Here is a 21954-nt window from a genome sequence, read left to right on the forward strand (position 1 = left end):
CTGCCGAAGTTGGTTAACATTTCTATGATGAATTTCTGCAGTGCATCCAGATGAGTAAAATGATGGTCAAATCACAGAGAACTAAGAAACAGGGAGTGGAGAAACAAGTATGTTGAGCATTACAGAGAAAGGATGAGATTGCTCGAAGTCAAACCTCATAGACTGTCATTTCTTTCTTAAGTTGTTCCTCAACGGATGCAACAGAACTTTCACCTTCATCCTCGTTCATTTGAAACGCTTTGCAGCTTTCGTTCACGATGCTGTTTTTGTTGACATCAGACATGCTATCAACAATCTAAGACAAGAATTTTGGGACGGAGGGAGTAGTATGAAATGCTTAGATGTGCTTATGAGGCAGGACATGGTTGAGAACTTTGCTAGGGAACCATTTGTAAAGAAATGTAGTACCATGTCATGTTTAGAGTATCATATACTCCATATATGTTTATACTCCAATTAAAAAAAAAAACTATGATTTGTGCGGACCACTGATCCAAAGACTATCAACAATCTACCGAGGCGCAAACATTAAAAAAAACATACTTAAAAGGATTCAGAGTACCATTTCATTGTTAGTAATGTCACGAATAGTTAACAGTTCTTTAGCATAAAGCAATCTTAACACTGATATTGACGATCGTGAATGAGTAAAGGAGTTCAAAAGGTAGTAACAGCATACTGCACATAAACAATAAAAGTATTTTGACTTCGCCTTGCTTGTCCAGAAACCTATTCTTCTGTTGAGAGAGTTTACAGGTATGCCGATTTCGGTAGTAAGTGCCTTTGAAGTCCAGCTGAAAATATTTGATGAGTTTAGTCAGATGAGAACATAAGAGATATGCAGGAAGACAAATTGATATTACCTTGGTTTCTCTTGAAACCGCATTATGATTGCAGCCTCCACAGGTACTACAGTAAACTGCGTACTTCTGTCCTCAAATTGCAGTTCCAACTGGAAATGAAAAGAGAGCTCGTAAGAGATATTTCTTCAACCTTACCCATCAACTTCAAATTCGATATCAAACCTTGACCGTTCCTAGATTTTTCTTCCACAATAGCTTCCGTGGAGTTTTTATCTGATGGAATCTTTGTGCAAAATCAGACAGCAGTTTATCAACTGAAGCAGGAACTGCAAGATCTTCTGGCAGATATAGACATTTAGTGAATCAAGAGAGTTGATCAAACAGCAAAAGCTCATGGTTCAACCTTTCAGTAAGCAAACCATAATCTTATTAAGCATATTATTAAAATCAACTAACACAGACCATCAGATTAACTAGAAATTAACCACATGCATTGGTGAGGAATTCATCTTCAACTCTGTGTGCCCTCACACCCAAAAGGAGGGAAGTTTTGATGTTGGAAATTATGCGGTTAAATAACAGATATTAAAAAAGAATGGTGACAGAAACTGAATCTTAGGAATTGTTGTATGTACGAAACAACCAAGATTTGAAGATGGCACACTGACAGAAAGTTGGTACGAAGATTTGATGGCATAAACAGTTCTGACAAAACAAAATACTCCCTCTGTAAAGAAATATAAGATGTTTTAGATCACTACTTTAGTGATCTAAAAAGTCGTGATCTAAAACATCTTATATTTCTTTACAGAGGGAGTACTTTTTTTTACAACAAAACAAATTACTACTTGTTCTTTTTACAACAAAACAAATTACTTGTTAGTGTTAGTGCATATATCTTTGTACAGCAGGATAGCATGCCAATCAATACGGACCACATTTTACCAATTTACGCTCCTAGCTCCACTGTCTCATAATTCATATAGCATATTATTAATTGAAATGCCCGAGTCATTAGCAATAACTCATCCAAAGCATGAAAAGGGAGGGGGTACCACCATGATTTAGATAAAAGCTTACTGGCAATACCTGAATCGGTGGCCAAAAGTTGGAAGAAATTATTGTAGCATCAAGAACATCATGAGAAATTTCTGCCTCCTCTTGCCCAGCAACTACCATAGAAAAAAATAAGTGTTCAAATGCAGGTGCAGTGATAGTTGATGGTTTCTGAAGCAACATGCAGTATTTGAATGGTACCAGTTCCAGGTGCATTTAATAATGATGCTTTAATATTTGAGTTGGTTCTCTTCGAGTCAATCAAGTCATTGAGCATAATCTCGCACTTCTGCATGCTGCTCTCACCGAAATGAATCTGCCAAAACAACATAATCATGAGAAATTAAAGGCTACAACGAAGGCATGATGCATCACATGCAGTCCAATCATACGTATTTAAAACATTACTAAGTATGGGTCAATATAAAAGTTAGCCTTAACCTTAAGAAGCTCCAGCATGCGGATATCGGAATCTATATCGAAATCAGATTTGCTGAGCAGCTTTTTGGCCAGCATTACACGATATTCGTTGACCAATTGGTCCTTTGAGCCAATTATACTGACCATCAGCCCAAGTATATCAATTTTCCTCCTACTCCTGCTGCCTTTCAATGGATCTGCTTCAACAGGATCAGGCGCCCAGCTGCAAAGTTGGAACTGCAATTCTCGATCTTAGAGAAGCAAACTTTCCTAAGGGCTCAAGGATTAACAGGCGTTATGGTGAATGTAATGAATAAATCATACCTTTCAGAATTCAACCAAGCTTGATTCTCATCAATGTTTGTATGATCATCATAGTCAGCATTTTCCTGGTTTTCAGCATCCCTGTTCAATTCTTCAAGAAGATTATCACCAGCATTTTCCCCACTTGTGTTTCCTCCAGATCCATCAGTTAGCATTGTCACTGTGCATTTAATAGTGTCTTTTCTACCTCTCAGATAATCCCTAATTGGTTCACCAACCGCTTCCAAGAATACACCAGTGGGGTCAATCGACCGCAGTGCCTTGATAGTGGAAACATACTGGTGCAATATGTCATTAGTTGAGGCACCAGCAGTAAGCAAGCGATATCTCAATGACGAGATAAATGAGTCAACAAGCTTAGAGTGTTGACCCGTGTACTCTAAACACTGCTTTAGGTCTTCAATAGCGGGTGAACTTCATCCATGCCCCAAAAAGCATCCAGATGTTAAAATTTTGCACAAGTTAAGAAGAAATGCAAAGTAACAAGAGAATGGGGTCCATGTGACATGAGACATGAAAGTAATACATAAAATAGAATCAGATATTCAAGATGACTGTCAACATACTGTATTAAACCTAAGCATGCAAACAAGGAGAGAGAAAGAAGAGTATGACACATGAAAGGAAATTAAGATCCTTGGTTCAGGGTGGATAAAACAGATCATCAAATACACATTAGTGAAGCGATAACTAGATGACCTAGAGCATGATATATAAGCTCTAAGCGTCTAATTATATTGCACTTCAGTTAAATGAGGATAAGCTGCAAGAATACAGGGACAGTAGCTAGAAGTTGTATGGATCAAGTAGCTAAAAACTACACTTCCAGAAGTGAGAAAAATATTCAAGAATATAAATCAATATTCAAATCTCAGTGCTATTTAAATGCTTAACATCATCATATAGAGAGAAATGGCTAACCTCTCGGGGTAATCTACTATAATTTCGAAAAGTTTGCCAATTCTTAGGTCCTGCAAGGTTTCATAAGCAAAATATTCAAGGCGCATGTGCCACCTTAGAAGTGCTTCAGAAGGAACACCGATCCCTGGGAAGGAAGAAGGGCGTGAGGCCAAGGGCGATTTCAGACCAGATAATCCACTGTCATAGTCAACAGTCCCCCAGATATGTCAAAAGGGCATGCAAAAACTGAAGAGGAACAACCTGACAAGAACCAAAAAAATTGTCAGCACAAGCCTGAGAGTAAAGCATCATCTAGTGGAGAGGTATATAAACTGAAGACGGAATAACCTGACAAGACCCAAAAGTTTTCTTAACACTGTTACGTGTAAAAGCTGAAGAGGTGCGTAACATGCAGCATCAGCATCCATGGAGAATATATAACTATAAGCTGGGTATCATATTCAATAAGCCCAGAACAATTATAACAATATAACAAGATCTCTATCTGCTAATCTGACATGTTAAAGAACTGGTCTAAAAATAGATATAAAACAACTGCAAGAACATTAGCATAGATGTTCTGAAGTTGATCCTGGACATTGACAGGTGCACTGCAGTGACAGCTCTCATACATAAACAGTGCATTTCTGTTCCAGTCTGAAGATTGAGCATAACAGACTAAGCATACAAAGAATAATTTAATCTTGGCAAGCTCAATTACTTAAGTTGGCTGAGCATAATACAAAAGCATGTGATATACTGATATATAAAGAAGAAATTGACATGGAAATAGTCATGCTTATAAATGGATAAACTCAACAAGATGGTGATATGAACGGATACTTGAATCCACTTCTTGACAGACCCAAGGACAGGGATTCTGTAATCATCACCAGCTAGTTCATAAACTTTAGACTGCAGATGAGAATAAATTAAGGTTACTTCCAGAAATTCAAGGGCATCTATGCCAAAATAAGAGATGGAGTAGGTAGGGTGTATGGACCATTAAAAGCCAGATTATTGCAGAGGAATAAGAATCTTCGGTCATAGATGTAAAACCAAGACATCTAAGATCACAAACAACTTTTCCAATGTTCTTAACCAAATTACAACTTTCTGAAATAACTGCTTCTTGACTATCAATGTCCATTTTAGAATCCCAAGCAGAAACGTTGCTCCTTCCATAAAGTTCATTACTAGCAAGTTGGTCATTCTCATCAGATGCATCCACCATGGTATTTAGTTCTTCCAGTTTCTTCTTGAAATAGACATTTAGAATCTCTGTAAAATGTCAAGCATGAGCGAGCGTCCTGATTGTATAAGCAAAATAGACTCCAACTCTGAAGAAAAATGAAAACTGTAAACAAAGGCCTTGAACAAACAATAACTAGGTTTTCCATAACTTACACAGAATTTAATTCTTTCTACTGCAGAAGAACTGCTATAGGGATGAAATTTCTGCCAGAACATCTTGACTGCATTGTTTCTAAATGTTTCCTGCACAGGGGCGGGTTAACAAGTGAAGTTGAATTAAAAATCCATATTATCAGAAACAATGTACTAGTGCAAGTTGAGAAATTTAGCAAAGCTAACAGGCTAGCATCAAGTCATCAACTAATATGGCATCTCAAGATTGGGTGCCTGCTACTCGTTGCTAACTCAACTACAACTGAAGGAACAACAGAGGTAAGTAAATAACAAGCATTATGGTTGCAGATCTATCCTGCAGCCTCTCATTACTGATTCTGCAAAAGAGGTAGCTAGACCAATGTCTGCCTAATCAGTCTGGCAAAAATACCCTTATTCTACAGGGATGATCGAGCATACAACCTACCTAACCCCTGTATTTTATCTATCTCTTTCTCTTTTTTAACTAAATTATGGATGGAAGGAAGACGGGTTAACTACCTCATACACAGATGACAGAAGGGGAGTCAGAAGCAACGAGTCTTTACAAATATAACTGGAAGCAAGTATTAGTATCAGTAGTTCATCGTGCCAAGTGTATAATATGGGATAACTCAAGCTTCAAGGTTTATGGCCTCACTGGCTATAGCTTATTAGGATACACAGCTCGTTTATCTGCATTTACCAACTAATGAAACAAGAAACCAAAAACTTCAGAAAGCTAAAGAAAGTTCGTAAATCAAATCAGCCACTGCAATAGGGCTACTTGGCTAATCCAATTGTACACACTATTACACTACTGGTTCTTGCATTTGGTGGTATACCCCCACAAGAAACTCCTCTTATGGCTTATGCCACAGGGAGGGTTCCCAGAAAATGGAAATGGCACCGACAGTTTTCAAAGTCACCTCAGATTAGCAATATACAGCTAAGAAACTTTTTGGGTTGTTTGTTAAGAGTTTGAGTTCTGACATTAAAAATTACGAAATATGTATAATGGCAACCGTGTGGCAGATTACGAAACTGCCACACGCATCCAGCGCCGTCAGTTCCGACCGCCCTCCCGATCTCCTTCCTTTCCCGCACATCCTCCCCGATCTCCCTCCCGATTTCTTTCCTTTCCCGCACGTCCTCCCCGATTTTATCGGGCACACCCGCTCGTGACTTCCTAATTTTCGTAATCGTCAATTATGGCCCCACGCGCTTCCCGATTTTCAGGCAAAAATAATGCTTGGACTGGGATTTGATCACTGGTCTGCAGGTAATCAACAAAGGGAGCTAACCACCTCACCTATGACACTCATTGTTGAACAAGCTAAGGGAAATATTGTTTTTGACATGTTTTGCCTTTTTTTTCGAGAAAACGCAAAAGACCTTTGCGTTTCTTTTCATTGAAAAGGTGGGGAGTTTGTTACAGTCGTCCTAGGACGGTTAAACAGCAGATGAATACAATGCTCAGTGCACATCCCATGAGGGGGGCAGGACTACTCTAAGACCTGTCGCTCCTGCTTTGGCCCAGGAGCCGGCCTCCTCCTTGATCCGGTCTACCAGAGTGCCTAGGGAGGGCGTCGCGTTGTCGAATACACAGCTATTCCTATGCTTCCAGACCAACCATGGTACGAGTAGTGCCGCGGATTGCAGGGCCTTGCGTTGTGCGTGCGGAGTGCCGTCCCTGGCGTGCTGCCACCAATCCATGAGTGAAGCTTCCTGGTTGGGGATTGGCGCCGGTATGCGTAGCCATGCAAAAGTCTCGTGCCATGCCTGCCTGGAGAAGGGGCAGTGGAGCATGAGGTGTTGCATCGTTTTAGGCTCCTGGTCGCAAAGCAGGCAGCGCGGATAGTGCTGCAATCCGTGGCGGGCCAGCCGGTCAGCAGTCCAACATCGATCCAAGTCGGCGAGCCAATGGAAGAATTTGACCCGAGGGGGGGCCCAAGCCTTCCAAATCAGCTTCCAAAAGTAGGATTGTAGGGATCCCTGGAAGGTGGCCTCATAGCAAGACCGCGCTGTGTATGTGCCACTCGCCGTCCACATCCATATCAGGCGATCAGGGGCGTCGTGGAGGGTGACCTGCTGCTTGAGCTGCCAAAGTTGCAGGTACTGACCAATCTCATGAATGCCAAGGACGCCTTGTGTAACGCCCCAGATCCGATGCGCCAGGTGTCTTCCAGTTATTCGTCGTCGTTGCCTTGTCATTTGCTTGCGTGTTGCATTTTGCCATGTCATCATCGGCATTTCATCTGCATGTTTTTCAAAACTTGCATCCGTTCGGGTCCCGCCGGTTCTCTCCGTTGTCCGTTCTGAGCCCAACCACTCGCCACGCCCGTCGCCCCTCTCAGACCTTGTTTCGTGAGCGGGAGAAAAACGTTCTCGGAATGGCCCGAGATTTGCCGAGTGGCCTTGGTATAGCACCGGTAGACCGCCCGTCAAATTTCGTTCCATTTGGAGGTCGTTTAATGCCCCAACGGTTAACCGCGTAGCCCGAAACCCCTCTCTCTTTGCAGCCCAGCACCCCTCCACCACAGCCCACTAGCCCATCCAAACCCCCTCCATGCTCTCGGTCGTTCGATCATGATCGTGTGGGCGAAAACCGCACCTCATTTGGACTCTCCTAGCTCCCTCTACCTATAAATATGTGCCCCTCCCCGAAAATTCGCGGATGAACCCTAGCTCCACCTCCCTCCGCGCCGCCGGACGAAATCCCACCGCCGCCCACAGCCCGCAGCCAGTGGCATCCTCCACGTGTCCTCGCCGCCGTCTCCACCGCGCAGGCCCGCTGGGCCCGGCCGCGGCCCTCCCGGCCCATCGCCGCCGCCCGCGCCAGCCCGCCGCCTCCGCGCGTGCTCCGCCGCCCGTTCGCCGGAGCCGAGCGCCTCCTCCGCGCGTGCCCGCGCCCCGACTCTCCAGCGCCGCCCCGCGCCTCCCCTTCATCGCGCCCGGCGCCTCCAGCCGCCGTGTGCCGCCCCGCCTCCCGCGCCGGAGCCGCAGCTCCGCGCCGCCGCCTCCTTCCTCGCCGCCGGCCGCCTCCAGCTCGCCCCGCCGCAGATCCGGCCGGGCCGGACCGGATCTGGTCGGCCCCGGCCTCCTCCGGTCGTCTCCCCGCTCGCTCCGGCCGCCGCGGGCTCGCCGGAGCTCATCGCCTCCGATCCGCACTACGCCGTCCCGGGACCCCTTCGGTCCCCGATCCAAGCGGCGCCTGCGCCATCCCGAACCGCTCCGTCCCCACACGTCCCCGTCCAGCCTTTTCCTCGAGGTTGTTTTTTTACTAAGTCTTTCCCTGAAATCTTTTCATGTGTGCATGTTTGAGACACCATAACTATTTGCATACTGCTCCGTTTTGCATGCATTATATATCAAAATGTTCATCATGAGATGCTCTTCATTCCAATCCATTGTACCATGCTTGTTTGAGTTCATCTTGATGCCCTAATCATTGTTGCAAGAGTGCTATATGATGTTGTCTGTTGTAGTTTAACAGAACTTGCTGATTTATCTTTTTCATTGCATTTTGTGTGCATCCTATGAGCATGAGCTCTACATGTGTTTTGATCTACATCATGCCATCTTTACAGGAGTACTTGTCTTGTATTTTTGTGATCTCTGTGGTGACTAGCACAAGCATGCAAAGTAGGCTCCATGATGTTGCTGATTTCTGTGACTTGGTCATTTCTGCTAAGTCTGTAGCTGTAAAATTGTGATGCCATGTAAACCTGCTGTTACCATGAGTTCTATGCATAATCTGAAGATGTTCACTAAGGATGTTTTGTTATACATGTTATGCTCTATCCATTCATGCCCTTGTTTGCATTTATATCGTGCAATAGCTTGTTGTAATCTTGCTCCAAAATTGCTAAATAATGTTGTTGTCAGCCTGTTAACATGAAGTTCAGTTTTGACATGTGTTTTGCTAGTGATCCATGCACCCTATGAACTTGCTCTTGACATGCTTAGCTTCATAATTATGTCATCTTGCTGTTGGTTGCCTTCACATGCCATGAAATGCTTTGTGATGAGTGATTTGAGCCCGCAAAGATGCCTTCATAAGTCTGTTTATGCCATGCTCAGTTTTTCTGCTAAGTCTGAATCTGTTTATGAAACTTGCTATGTTTACATGGGTGCCATCATATCTTCTGTGCCTTTTTGGCTCGTGACCAGTAAGGGACTTTTGTTCTATGCAATTAGTAGATTCATTCCATGCCTTGGGTATCTATGATCTGTTCCTGTAGCCTGTTGTTTGATAGCCCTAAACTTAGCAACCTGATATTATTTCTGCCATGTCCAGTGATTTCTGCCAAGTCTGTAAAACTGTTATTATTTGTAATCTTCCCATGTCCTTTTGAGCATGTTCTAGTGGTTTTCGGGGATAGCTCAGTGCTCGTGTTTTGTAATGCTTTACCTATACATCACGTCCATGCCTTTTGTTTTCATGTTGAGGTGTTGTAGCATATTGTTTTGATGCTTGCTAGATGCGTAGTTGCTGTTTTGGACATTTTGTCCTTTAAACTTGTTTCATTTGTATGTGTTGAACCGTTGCTCCGTTTTGAGTATGCTCTATATGAAACTTGCTTAGAATTGCATGTAGTTTCATCTTATCATGTTGCATCCTTGTTTTGAGGTGTTTGCTTGATGTTTGAATGCATTTTGCATCAATGTCATGTTTATCTTGTGTTGCTCATATCTTCTAGGCCATAGCTTCGAATCTAATGAACTTTATATGTAACTTGACTAGATTTTCGTGTAGATCATCTTGTTGCATCTTAATTTGCTGTTTAACAACTTCAACATTGTGTTCTAATCAGATCTGGACCAATTTCGAAATTTGCATATGAGGACTTACCGGAATTGTTATATGTTGTTTCCGGCCTCATTTAAACTTGCTTTGATGTGCTGCTCTTGTATGCATCATCTCTTGCCATGAGTAGCATCATATAGCCTTGTCATGCATCATACTTGGTTGAGCATCATGCCTTGTTCATGTGTGGTGTGTTTACCATGTTGTGTGCTTCTTCTCGATAGTTCCCGTGTCGTTGCGATCGTGAGGATTCGTTCGTCTTCGTGGCTTCATCTTCTTCATGGACTCAGTTCTTCTTCCTAGCGGGATTTCAGGCAAGATGACCGTTACCCTGGATCTCACTACTATCATTGCTATGCTAGTTGCTTCGTTCTATCGCTATGCTGCGCTACCTATCACTTGTTTTTCAAGCCTCCCAAATTGCCATGATAGCCTCTAACCTTTATTTCACCCTTCCTAGCAAACCGTTGTTTGGCTATGTTACCGCTTTGCTCAGCCCCTCTTATAGCGCTGCTAGTTGCAGGTGAAGATGAAGATTGCTCCATGTTGGATTATGTTTATGTTGGGATATCACAATATCTCTTATTTAATTAATGCATCTATATACTTGGTAAAGGGTGGAAGGCTCGGCCTTATGCCTGGTGTTTTGTTCCACTCTTGCCGCCCTAGTTTCCGTCATACCGGTGTTATGTTCCTTGATTTTGCGTCCCTTACGCGGTTGGGTGATTTATGGGACCCCCTTGACAGTTCGCTTTGAATAGAACTTTTCCAGCAAGGCCCAACCTTGGTTTTACATTTAACTCACCTAGCCTTTTTCCCTTGGGAGTCGCGCATCCCGAGGGTCATCTTTATTTTTACCCCCCCTCCCCCCCCCGGGCCAGTGCTTGTCTAAGTGTTGGTCCAAACTAGAGCACCGTGCGGGACCATCCCTTGGCAACTTGGGTTACGTCGGTACCTGTACACTTAGCTCATCCGGTGTGTCCTGAGAACGAGATACGTGCGACTCCTATCGGGATTGTCGACACATCGGGCGGCTTTGCTGGTCTTGTTTTACCATTGTCGAAATGTCTTGTAAACCGAGATTCCGAGACTGATCGGGTCTTCCCGAAAGAAGGAATATCCTTCGTTGACCGTGAGAGCTTATAATGGGCTAAGTTGGGACACCCCTGCAGGGTATTATCTTTCGAAAGCCGTGCCCGCGGTTATGTGGCAGATGGGAATTTGTTAATGTCCGGTTGTAGAGAACTTGACACTTGACTTAATTGAAACGCATCAACCGCGTGTGTAGCCGTGATGGTCTCTTTTCGGCGGAGTCCGGGAAGTGAACACGGTTTTTGGGTTATGTTTGAACGTAAGTAGTTTCAGGATCACTTCTTGATCATTGCTAGTTTCACGACCGTTCCGTTGCTTCTCTTCTCACTCTTATTTGCGTATGTTAGTCACCATACATTGCTTAGTCGCTGCTGCAACCTCACCACTTATCCTTTCCATGCCCATTAAGCTTTGCTAGTCTTGATACCCATGGTAATGGGATTGCTGAGTCCTCGTGGCTCACAGATTACTACAACAACAGATGCAGGTACAGGTTATGCGATGATCATGACGCGAGAGCGATGTTACTTGTTTTGGAGTTCTTCTTCTGCTTCTTCTTCGATCAGGGGATAGGTTCCAGGTCGGCAGCCTGGGCTAGCAGGGTGGATGTCGTTTGAGCTTCTGTTTGTGTTTCATCCGTAGTCGGATGTTGATCTTATGTATGATGTATTGATGTATTCTTGCGGCATTTGTATGCCTTGTATGTATCCCCAACTATTATGTAATGTTGATGTAATGATATCCACCTTGCAAAAGCGTTTCAATATGCGGGTCTATCCTTGGTGGGACCTTCGAGTTCCTCGCGGATAGGGTCGCATATTGGGCGTGACACCTTGGATGTCTCGGGCCCATGTGTTGCCGTTGAGACCTTCGGCCACCGTTCTCACTTTGCGTCGGCGCGTGTTGATGCATTTGTATAGCAGCGGCATGAGCTCGCCAACCGAGCGCCCATTGAGCCATCGATCCTCCCAGAACAGAGCGTTCATGCCATTGCCGATGGACATGTATGTGGAGGCGAAGAACAAGGCACGCTCGCTGCTGGAGAACTGGAGGTCCAAGCCCTGCCAGGCGCGCTCCGCGTCTGTGCGCGAGAGCCAAAGCCACCTCAGTCTAAGCGCGAGGCCAGTCCGCTCCAGGTCATGGATCCCGAGGCCGCCCAGGGCGAGGGGGCGACTGACGCGACGCCAGTTAACGTGGCAGTGCCCGCCGTTGGCGGCGGCTCGTCCGGCCCAGAGGAAGCCTCGCTGGATCTTCGCGAGCTGCTACAGCGTCTTCTTCGGGGGGGCGAAAGCAAGCAGTTGGTTCACCGGGATGGCGCAGAGGACGGACTTGACCAGGGCCAGCCTGCCGGCCCGGTTCATCAGCCACGCTTTCCAGGTGGGTAGGTGTCCAGCGACCTTGTCGACGAGGGGCTGCAGCTGTCCCGCGGAAGGGCGACGCACCGTCAGAGGTATGCCGAGGTAGGTGACCGGGAGCGCGGCAGTTGCACATCCCAAGCTGGCAATGGTCTCGTGGGTGGTCTGGTCTCCATGCAGGACGGTGGCTGAGCTCTTGGTGTAGTTCACCTTGAGGCCCGACGCTCTTCCGAACAGGTCAAGGATTTCCTTGACGGCGGTCACGTCGCTCTCCGTGGCATGGCAGAAGAGCATGACGTCGTCGGCGTATAGAGATATAGCCGGAATCAGTCAACGTGGGTGCAGCGGCCTGAGGATGCCGGTCTCGTGGGCGCGCGAAATCAGCCGGCCAAGTGTGTCGACCGCGAGCACGAACAGCTGTGGGGACAAGGAGTCGCCCTGACGCAGCCCTTCCTTGTGCCATATCGGAGGTCCTGGCACGCCGTTAAGCATAACCCGGGTGCTCGCCGAGGACAGCAGGATGGCGATCCATTCGAGGAATCGACTCCCGAACCCATATTGGCGCAGAACCTCAAAGAGGAACGGCCAGGATATGGAATCGAAGGCGCGCGTGAGGTCGAGTTTGAGCATCACCCTGGGTGCCCCGAGCTGGCTTAGCATCTTGAGCGATTGCCTGACAAGCACGAAGTTGTCGTGGAGGCTTCGTCCGGTGATGAATGCGTTCTGGTTGCGGCTGACAAGGTGATCAAGCTTTGGTGCGAGCCGGAGCGAGAGGGCCTTGGCGAAAACCTTGGCCACGATGTGGATGAGGCATATCGGGCTGAAGTCTCGCAACTCCAGGGCGTCGACGCGCTTTGGCAACAAAGTGAGCAGGGCCTGGTTAAGCTTGCAGAAGCCACGACCTTTGAGCTGCTGGAACACGTCCATGAAGTCCTGCCTCACGATGCTCCAGCACGCGCGGAGGAACTCGGCGTTAAATCCGTCAGGCCCGGGCACCTTGTGCGCAGGTAGGCGTTTCACCGCGTCCCATATCTCCTCTGGGCTAAAGGCCGCGTCGAGGTCGGACAGGTCGCTCCCCTCGATGAGCTGCGTCAGGTCCACCGTGTGTTCGCGCTCGGCAGCCGTGCCCAGGAGCGCGTCATAATGCCTAAAAGCCGCCTCAGCCATCTCGCCGTGGTCGGTGAGGAGAGCGCCGTTCGCGGAGAGGCGGAAGATGCGATTTTTCTGCCTTCGGAACGTGCACTGCCGGTGGAAGAAGGCGGTGTTGGCGTCGCCGTCTTTGAGGGTGGCGATGCGAGCGCGTTGTCTGGCGATCGTCCGTTCCAGGGAGGCGAGGCCAAGGTACGAGACTTTGAGCTGTTTGCGCAGCCAGTCCTCCGGGGGGGTGAGGATGCGGTCTTCCTGAGCTTTGTCGAAGCGTGCAATGAGCTCGCCAGTAATGGCCAGCTTAGTCTTCACGTTGCCTACAGCCTTGGCGCTCCAACTAGTCAGGCAGCGCGCCGTGGCCTGGAGGCGCAGCATTATGCGGCAGAATGGGTCGGGGTCATGAATGGAGACCCAAGCCGCAGCCACCGTATCGTGAAATCCGTCTAGGCGCATCCAATGTTCCTCAAAATGGAACCTGCGGTGCAGCGTAGGAGCGGGGGCGCAGTCCAGCAGTAGAGGCGCGTGGTCTGACACGACGGATGCCAAGCAAGTCAGGTGACATTCGCCGTGTCCATCCTCCCAGTCCGACGTGCATAGCACGCGATCGAGGTGCACGAGGGTCGGTGGCGATTGCTCGTTCGACCATGTGTACCGACGCCCGTTGAGGTAGACTTCCTTGAGCGCGAGGTCGTTGACTAGGCGTCGGAACTTTCCCATCATGCGCCAATTGACGTTGTCTGTGTTCTTGTCCTCGGAGCGGAGGATGAGGTTGAAGTCGCCGCAAAGCATCCACGGTCCGTGGCAATCCGCTCTAATCTCGCGGAGCTCCTCCAAGAAGGCGATCTTGGCCGCGTCGTCCTGTGGCCCATATACGATCGTGATCCACCATGGCGTGCCGCCGGCGGTAGCGACGCGGGCCGAGATGGCGTTGTTGGTGAACAGGGGGTCCGAGATGGAGACGGCCCTGCTTTTCCACGCGAGGAGTATGCCGCCGCGTGTGCCCTGCGCCGGGAGGTACGTGTAATCGTCGAACTCCGAGCCAAGCGTGTCGAGCACGACGGACGAGCAGAGCAACTCAATCTTCGTTTCTTGCAAGCATACAATGGAGGCGCCGGCCGTGTCGAGCAGCGTGCGGATGGCATGACGCCGCGCCCGGGCGTTGAGACCGCGGACGTTCCATGCAACTACCTTGAGGCCGTGATCCATGGAGGTTGGATCGACGGGAGGCTACGTCTAGGGGTGGACCTAAGTCACGCACACCGGGTCGACGTGCGCCGGTGCGGTCAGCTGTCCCGCCAAGCAAGCTGGGATCTCGCGATCGACCAGCGCGGCGATAGCCGACAGCACGGACATCGGGATGGGTGCCGCAAACAGATCATCGTAAGCCTTCATCTCAGCGGCCGATATTGTCTGGTTAGTCCCGACGATCCCGAGTGTGCGGAGGACCTGCACTTGTGCGCGTCTGGCGGCCGTGGGGGGAGCAGCAGTCGTGGGCGTGGCTGAGGCAGAGCGGCCACGGCGAGGAGCGAAGTTGAGGGGGCGGCGAGGTTTCTTCCCGGGCGCCGGCAAAGCGGCGTTGATCTCCTTGGTGGCAGCGGCTAGGAAGTCTCCCAGCGTCCACGAGCGAGCGGTAGGAGTCCCGCGCGATCAGCGCATGATGATAGGTGGGGAGGCGAAACAGCCAGTCCCAGACCCATGCACGCTCGGACGTGTCTACTCGGGGTTGGCCGGGGCGGTCGTGGCGGGCCCTGGAGTGGCGGTGGCCGCAGGATTCTGCATGGGTGTCGGCGGGGCCCGCGGCACCGGAGAGGGCGAAACAGCGCGGGCGGGAGATGCGGCGCGAGGCGCGGATTCCGCGCGGTCCAATCCATCGCGCGCGGACGGGGTCGACGGGGTCGAGACCTGGTCGCCGCACGGGATTGGCGCCCCCACTAGAGCAGGTGCGGGGGATACGCCACTTTGGCCCGACAAAGTGGGCGTCAGCGCTGGCGAGGACTGATGCAGGCCAGGGAGTTCGCTAGGCCCGGCCAGATCCCGACAGGTCGAGGGGGCAGGAGCGGCTGCAGGTGGCCCCGCCAAATCGTCCTTGGGCTGGGTGGCCAAGGGATCCGAGGGGGCAGGGATGGCAGCTGGTGGCCCCGCGTGATCGTCCTCAGGCAGGGCGGCCGCCGGATTTGAAATACCGGGGTGGTTCGTGGCCGCCAGTGCCAATGGTTGGTCGCCAGCTGTCCCAGATGAGCCTGGTCGCGCGCCCACTGGGGCTTCATCAGCGCTGCAGGCCTGGCCCACGGGCAAAGCGCTCTTTGCTTTCCTTTTACCCTTTCCTTTTCTGGCGCGATGACGGCGGCGTGGGGCACCTTGCTGACCAGGCCAGGGCATCATGCCATGCCGCGCCGTGCTGGCCGTACGCATTGCCGTGCCGGGTGGGGCAGGCCAGCCCGTCGCCATGGCCAGGCCGTCCGCGCGGGTGGTGAGGTCACCGGAGCGCCATCCAAGGCAGTCCACCGCCATGCCATCGATGCGGCCGGCAGGCTACGTCTCCGAGCGCCGGCGCTTGCGGCCGCGTCGACGAGCACGGCCAGGGCCCTGGCCAGGCCCTTCGTCGTTGCCGTTTCCGGCGCCTCGATCCGGGTCAGGACCCGGTGCTGCCGGAGCGCGAGGAAGCGTGGCGCGGATCTTCTCGGCGCGGACGATGTCGATGGAGATCGGGAACGTGAGCGTTCTGATGGATGGCGCGTCGGAGCTGGTACGCGCGGGGATTTGCTCGACCACCTCCAAGGCGGCAGCGCGTCGGATGCCTGCCGGGTCGTGCGTGCGTCCGGATAGCCGGAACGTGGCGAGGTCGGCGCGAGAGCGGGTGTGGGGGTGGAGGCGCTCGATCCAGCAGCTTCTCCGGAGAATGTGCTCGGCGGCGGAGAGGTGCCAGGCTTGGGCGGGAATACCACGGAGTTCGAGCTCGACGTGGTACTCGAACTTGCCGGAGCCTGCGTGGGCCAGCTTGCTCCACGGGCGCATCGACAGGGAGAAGCGGGGCGTGCAAATGAAGTGCTCGCCGGCGAGACGATCCATGGCGGGCTGAGATCCGAAAAGAATCAGGAAGTCTTCTGGGTGGTGGACGTGCACGGTGAAGTCCCCTTCGACCAGCCCGAATGAATCGTAGAGCGCCGCGGCGACCTCGTCGGCGGAGACCTGCGGGCGATTGCCCGTGACCGAGGCGATCAGAGCGCGGGCAAGGACCCGCTCCGCCTCCTCCATCTCCACGGTGTGCGACACGATGACGCGCTCTGGCTCAAGCGGGCGAGCGTTGGGCAATGGTGCAGCCGGAGTGACACGGGGAGGTGGCAGCAGGATGGCGGCCTGAGGGCGGGGGGGTGCCGCGTCGGTCCGCCGGGAACTGCCCTGAGAGCGGGGGCCGCGTTCCGCTTCTTGGCTGGGGGTGTCGCAGGAGCGGGAGTCGTGGCCGGAAGTCAGGCAGCGACGGCATCGGATCTCGTTGGTGCAGTCCCGCACGCGATGGCCGGGGTCCAGGCACCGAAAACAGAGTCCGGCCACCTCTTCAGGGGAAGGGCTGCGCGGGCGTCGTGGCGGGGAGCGGGGCGCGTCGACCTGGCGTGGGCGGCGGCGGCGGTTCCTGCGCCTTGGCTGCTGGAAACCGTCCGCGTCGACCGTGGTGGCGCCGGAGACGCGGTGCACCTCGGAACGGGGGCCGAGCCGGGTCTTGGCGGGCTGACGGTGAGGAGCCGACGCAGGGGGAGGCAGGGGTGCCGGCGACGCAGGGGGAGCCGCGGGGCGGCGCACGACCTCGCAGTAGGAGCGCGCGGAGGACTCGCTCCCCGAGTCGAGCCAGCGGTCGCCGGAGGACACGCGCTCGTCGGAGAGGGTCACGCCGCGGTCAGCGGAGTCAGCGCAGGGGGACGCCATGGGGCTGGAGGGCAGGGGAGGGAGGGAGGAGGTGGGCTACCGGCGGGGGTTCGACGGCGGCGAGGCTGAGAGGCTACGCAGAGCTAGGTGGGAGAGGCGGGGCGGGGTGGGAGCTCCGCATTATTCTCTCGTCAGGATTTATTTCACATGTTTTGCCTTTAATAGGTTACCTAGAATCACCATGATAACTTTTTGTCCGGGAAAAAGTTGTTCAAAACATCCCCGATAATTTTTGTGTAAATAACATGATAATATAAGCACCGCATAACCGATAACTTGCAATATAAACATGATGGTAACTTTTTTAACAAAGGAAAACAAGTTGTTAACAACATACACTCGCCTCGCACGCGGGGCCTCTTGGATGAACACAACACATGATGTGCCACGGGAAAGTCACATAATGTTTAGTGTCATGAGGGGCACACGTGCTCGTGGGTTGGCCTAGAAAAACGGCCCACTTTGACCCGCTATAGGCTTGATAAGTTACGCAAAAACATCGTGGTAATTTTTGACCTATGGAAAAAGCTACCGAAACACACCCAGGTTTTTAGGTGCAAGTACCATGATAATATACGAACTGTAGGCCCAGTAACTCGTGTACAATCCCCCATGGTAACTTTGACCGGGGGGAGGTTGATGTACACATACCCTAATAACTTATGTGTAAGTATCACGGTATTTTACACATCGAAGACCTTATAACTTGTGTACAAAACACAGTGGTAACTTTGAAAGGGGTGTAGTTGTTGAAACATAGTACCTGGTAGGTTCTATATAAATAGCACGGTAAGTTACGCAACACAGGCCTGATAACTTGCATACGAATACCATGGTAACTTTGTCCTGAGGAGAAATCATGGTAATTTTCAGTACTTTTCTGTAATAACACAATTGTACAAAAAGGGGTCAAAATGATTAGTTTCTTTAATTTGAGCAACAAATACCTAAGGGTGAGTTGGTTGTGGTGGCACGCTTTGGTGCCATGGAGGTGTGGGTTCGAATCCCACATGTGCAATATTTTTTTTATCATGTGGTAGACGTGAAGAAGTGGCAGTTTTCTCGGGCGTGGGCGCGCGAGATGTGCGGGAGAAGCAGGTTTCTCGGGTGAGCCTGCGGGGTCGTTCGGGAGGAGGCGAGGTTAAAGGACGGGGGATCGTGTGGTACTTCAAAATGAAAGAAGGAGAGGTGTGGCAGTTTTGCTTATATGGCACACCTGTGCCAAATATCAGAGTCCTAAAAATTAACAGAGTTGAGCGTTTGAGGGAATGGAGACGACTTATTCGTTGATGTTCAAGCATGATGCGGATTCAACCAGGATCACATTTACAACTTGAACAAATCCCTGACTCGCTACATGTACAGTTTCATGTTTCGATTCAAGGAGAATAGCTCCCGCGACAAGGTTAAACATGAAGCTGGCGCAGCTCATGAACTTCACATTGCTAAAACAACCAATGTTAGCCTATTACAGATTTGCAGTGACGCTTCCAGTCATAACTGTCAACTAGATGTACAGTTCAGTGTGCTGAAGAACTGGCCTAAGACGCTAAGAGCAGCAACCACCGTTCTTATACCAAGAGGAGAGCCGGGGGCAAGCTAGTTCATCCAGAAACCCAATGCAGACTGGCCCAATCCCGAATCCCGCATCCCTACGCTGATTGCTCTCCGGAATTTCGCACGGGCATTTACACAAACACGCACGGGGGCCTTGATCTCAGCCCCGTACTCCCACACTGCGGCCTCTGCGATTCGGCGCAGGCATTCTCGCGAACACCCAGCACGCAACGCAATGTGTATCCCAAGTTCCCGACCCGTCCGACTCGGAAGTAGCGGCACAGAGCAGTATGAAGTGTGGGCGTGAGGGAGGGAGAGAGGAACGGGAGTCGCGGACCTCGAGGTTGTGGAGGAAGTAGTCGCGGACGAGCGTGGCGAGGCCGCGGGCGCAGAGGTCCGCCACGACGGGCGCCAGGCGCGGGCCGACGGAGAGATCGCCGGCGCCGCCGACGAGCTCGCCGGAGAGAGCGCAGAAGCGGGCCCACGAGTCGAGGGCGCCGTCGGAGTCGTCCAGCTGCATCGCCTGGCGGCCGCGGCCGCGGCCGAGAGAGGAGCGCGAGGGGGACCGGGGAACGGGAAGGAGGCGAAAGCGCGAAAGCTCCAAAGTCGAAAGTGGGGTGGGGGGAAAGGGGCACGCCGTGGGCAGGAGAAAATCGCGAGGTGGGCAGTGGGCTTGGCTGGTTTTGTCGTGGCTTGGCTTCTCTCGGTGTGTGCGTGCGGTCGGACCCCGTGGCCATTCGGTTCGAACAACGACGGCGCGATGCTGGCTTGTGGCTTGGGCTCGCGGTTACCGTGCCAGCAGGCCGCGCCAAGGCACCCCACACGAATCCATCTTTTTTTTACGTGATTTCTCCTCCCACACACCGCCACACGAATCCATCGGCTGACCATGAAATGCATCCTAGCGGCGGCCACCGGCTTCCCTCAGAAAAAAAAAAGACCATGAAATGCATCCGGCCGAGCTTCCGGACTGAAACGAGAATTAAAGTTGTGCTACTACTAAAGCTGCAATGTTTTTCTTTTCGAGATACTAGAGCTGCGACAATTAATTTGGTTAGAATGGAGTAACATTTTTCAGGCACCGCAAAGGTCACTCTGATCGAAATCTATCTCATCACCTTCTACTGCTCCAGATGACGGGGCTGTTCCAGGTCTCGACTTCTATTTTCATACTGAAGAGAAACACTCTTTTTGGCTGACATCTGGACGGGCCGGATGCCCTTCGCCGCCTCGCCCCTGAGCCCTACAAGATCGCTTCTAGGAAGCGGAGGACAGTCTTCATGGAGCTGCGTGATGAGACATGGGTCAGGGGGCTTGCACAGATGAGCAGCAACTTTGACAATTCATTCACCTCTGTGGGCGCTTGCTGATATCACTTGAAAGATCGAGAATGTCGCCTAGAGGGGGTGAATAGGCGCTTTAAAATAATTACGGTTTAGGTTTGAACAAATGCGGAATAAACCTAGCGGTTAATTTATCAAGCACAAAACCTACAACAACTAGAATCACCCGTGTACACCAACAACTTATGCTAAGCAAGATAAACAATAAGTGATAGCAAGATATATGACAAGAAACAATATGGCTATCACAAAGTAAAGTGCATAAGTAAAGGGCTCAGGTAAGAGATAACCGAGGCACGCGGACACGACGATGTATCCCGAAGTTCACACCCTTGCGGATGCTAATCTCCGTTTGGAGCGGTGTGGAGGCACAATGCTCCCCAAGAAGCCACTAGGGCCACCGTAATCTCCTCATGCCCTTGCACAATGCAAGATGCCGTAATTCCACTAAGGGACCCTTGAGGGCGGTCACCGAACCCGTACAAATGGCAACCCTTGGGGGCGGTCACCGAACCCGTACACTTTGGCAACCCTTGGGGGCGGTCACTGGTACATGTCAAATTGCTCGGGGTGATCTCCACAACCTAACTGGAGACCCCGACGCTTGCCCGGAGCTTTACACCACAATGATTGAGCTCCGAACACCACCAACCGTCTAGGGCGCCCAAGCACCTAAGAGGAACAAGCTCAAGGGTACCAAGCACCCAAGAGTAATAAGTTTCTCAACTTGTAACTTCCACGTATCACCATGGAGAACTCAAACCGATGCACCAAATGCAAGAGCAAGGGCACACAGAGTGCCCAAGTCCTTCTCTCCCAAATCCCACCAAAGCAACTAATGCTAGGGAGGAAAATGGGAGGAAAAACGAAGAAGACAACACGAAGAACTCCAAGATCTAGATCCAAGGGGTTCCCTCACATAGAGGAGAAAGTGATTGGTGAAAATGTGGATCTAGATATACTCTCTCTTTTCCCCCCAAAACTAGAAAGAATCCATGGAGGGGTGAAGAGATAGCAAGCTCAAAGAAGGTCAACAATGGGGGGCAAATGCGAGCTCAAAGGATAAGGTCCATTGGGGAAGAAAGCCCCCTTAAATAGGCACCCCCGAATCCAACCGTTATGCCCACTGGTCGTGCACAAGCGGTACTACTGTTGGGAATCGTAGCATAATTTTAAAATTTTCCTACGCTCACCAAGATGCATCTATGGAGTATACTAGCAACGAGGGGAAAGGAGTGCATCTACATACCCTTGTAGATCGCGAGCGGAAGCGTTCCAATGAACGTGGATGACGGAGTCGTACTCGCCGTGATCCAAATCACCGATGACCGAGTGCCGAACGGACAGCACCTCCGCGTTCAACACACGTACGGTGCAGCGACGTCTCCTCCTTCTTGATCCAGCAAGGGGAAGGAGAGGTTGATGGAGATCCAGCAGCACGACGGCGTGGTGGTGGATGCAGCGGGATGCCGGCAGGGCTTCGCCGAGCTTCTACGAGAGAGAGAGGTGTAGCAGGGGAAGAGGGAGGCGCCCAAGGCTGAGATGTTGCTGCCCTCCCTCCCCCCCTTTATATAGGCCCCCTGGGAGGGGGGCGCCGGCCAAGATCCATCTGATGGGGGGGCGGCGGCCAAGGGGGGTGCCTTGCCCCCCAAGGCAAGTGGGGCGTCCCCCCACCCTAGGGTTTCTAACCCTAGGCGCAGGGGGGAGGCCCATGGGGGGCGCCCCAGCCCACTAAGGGCTGGTTGCCCTCCCACTTCAGCCCATGGGGCCCTCCGGGATAGGTGGCCCCACCCGGTGGACCCCCGGGACCCTTCCGGTGGTCCCGGTACAATACCGGTAAC

At 51.2% G+C, this 21954-nt stretch overlaps 1 pseudogene; it reads right to left on the reverse strand.

Moving 5' to 3' along the window:
• Positions 1–528: 528 nt before the first annotated feature.
• Positions 529–19419, reverse strand: LOC109779785 (anaphase-promoting complex subunit 2-like; annotated as a pseudogene).
• Positions 19420–21954: the final 2535 nt, after the last annotated feature.

The sequence above is a fragment of the Aegilops tauschii genome, chromosome 2 (genome assembly GCF_002575655.3).
Source record: "Aegilops tauschii subsp. strangulata cultivar AL8/78 chromosome 2, Aet v6.0, whole genome shotgun sequence".
NCBI lineage: Eukaryota > Viridiplantae > Streptophyta > Magnoliopsida > Poales > Poaceae > Aegilops > Aegilops tauschii.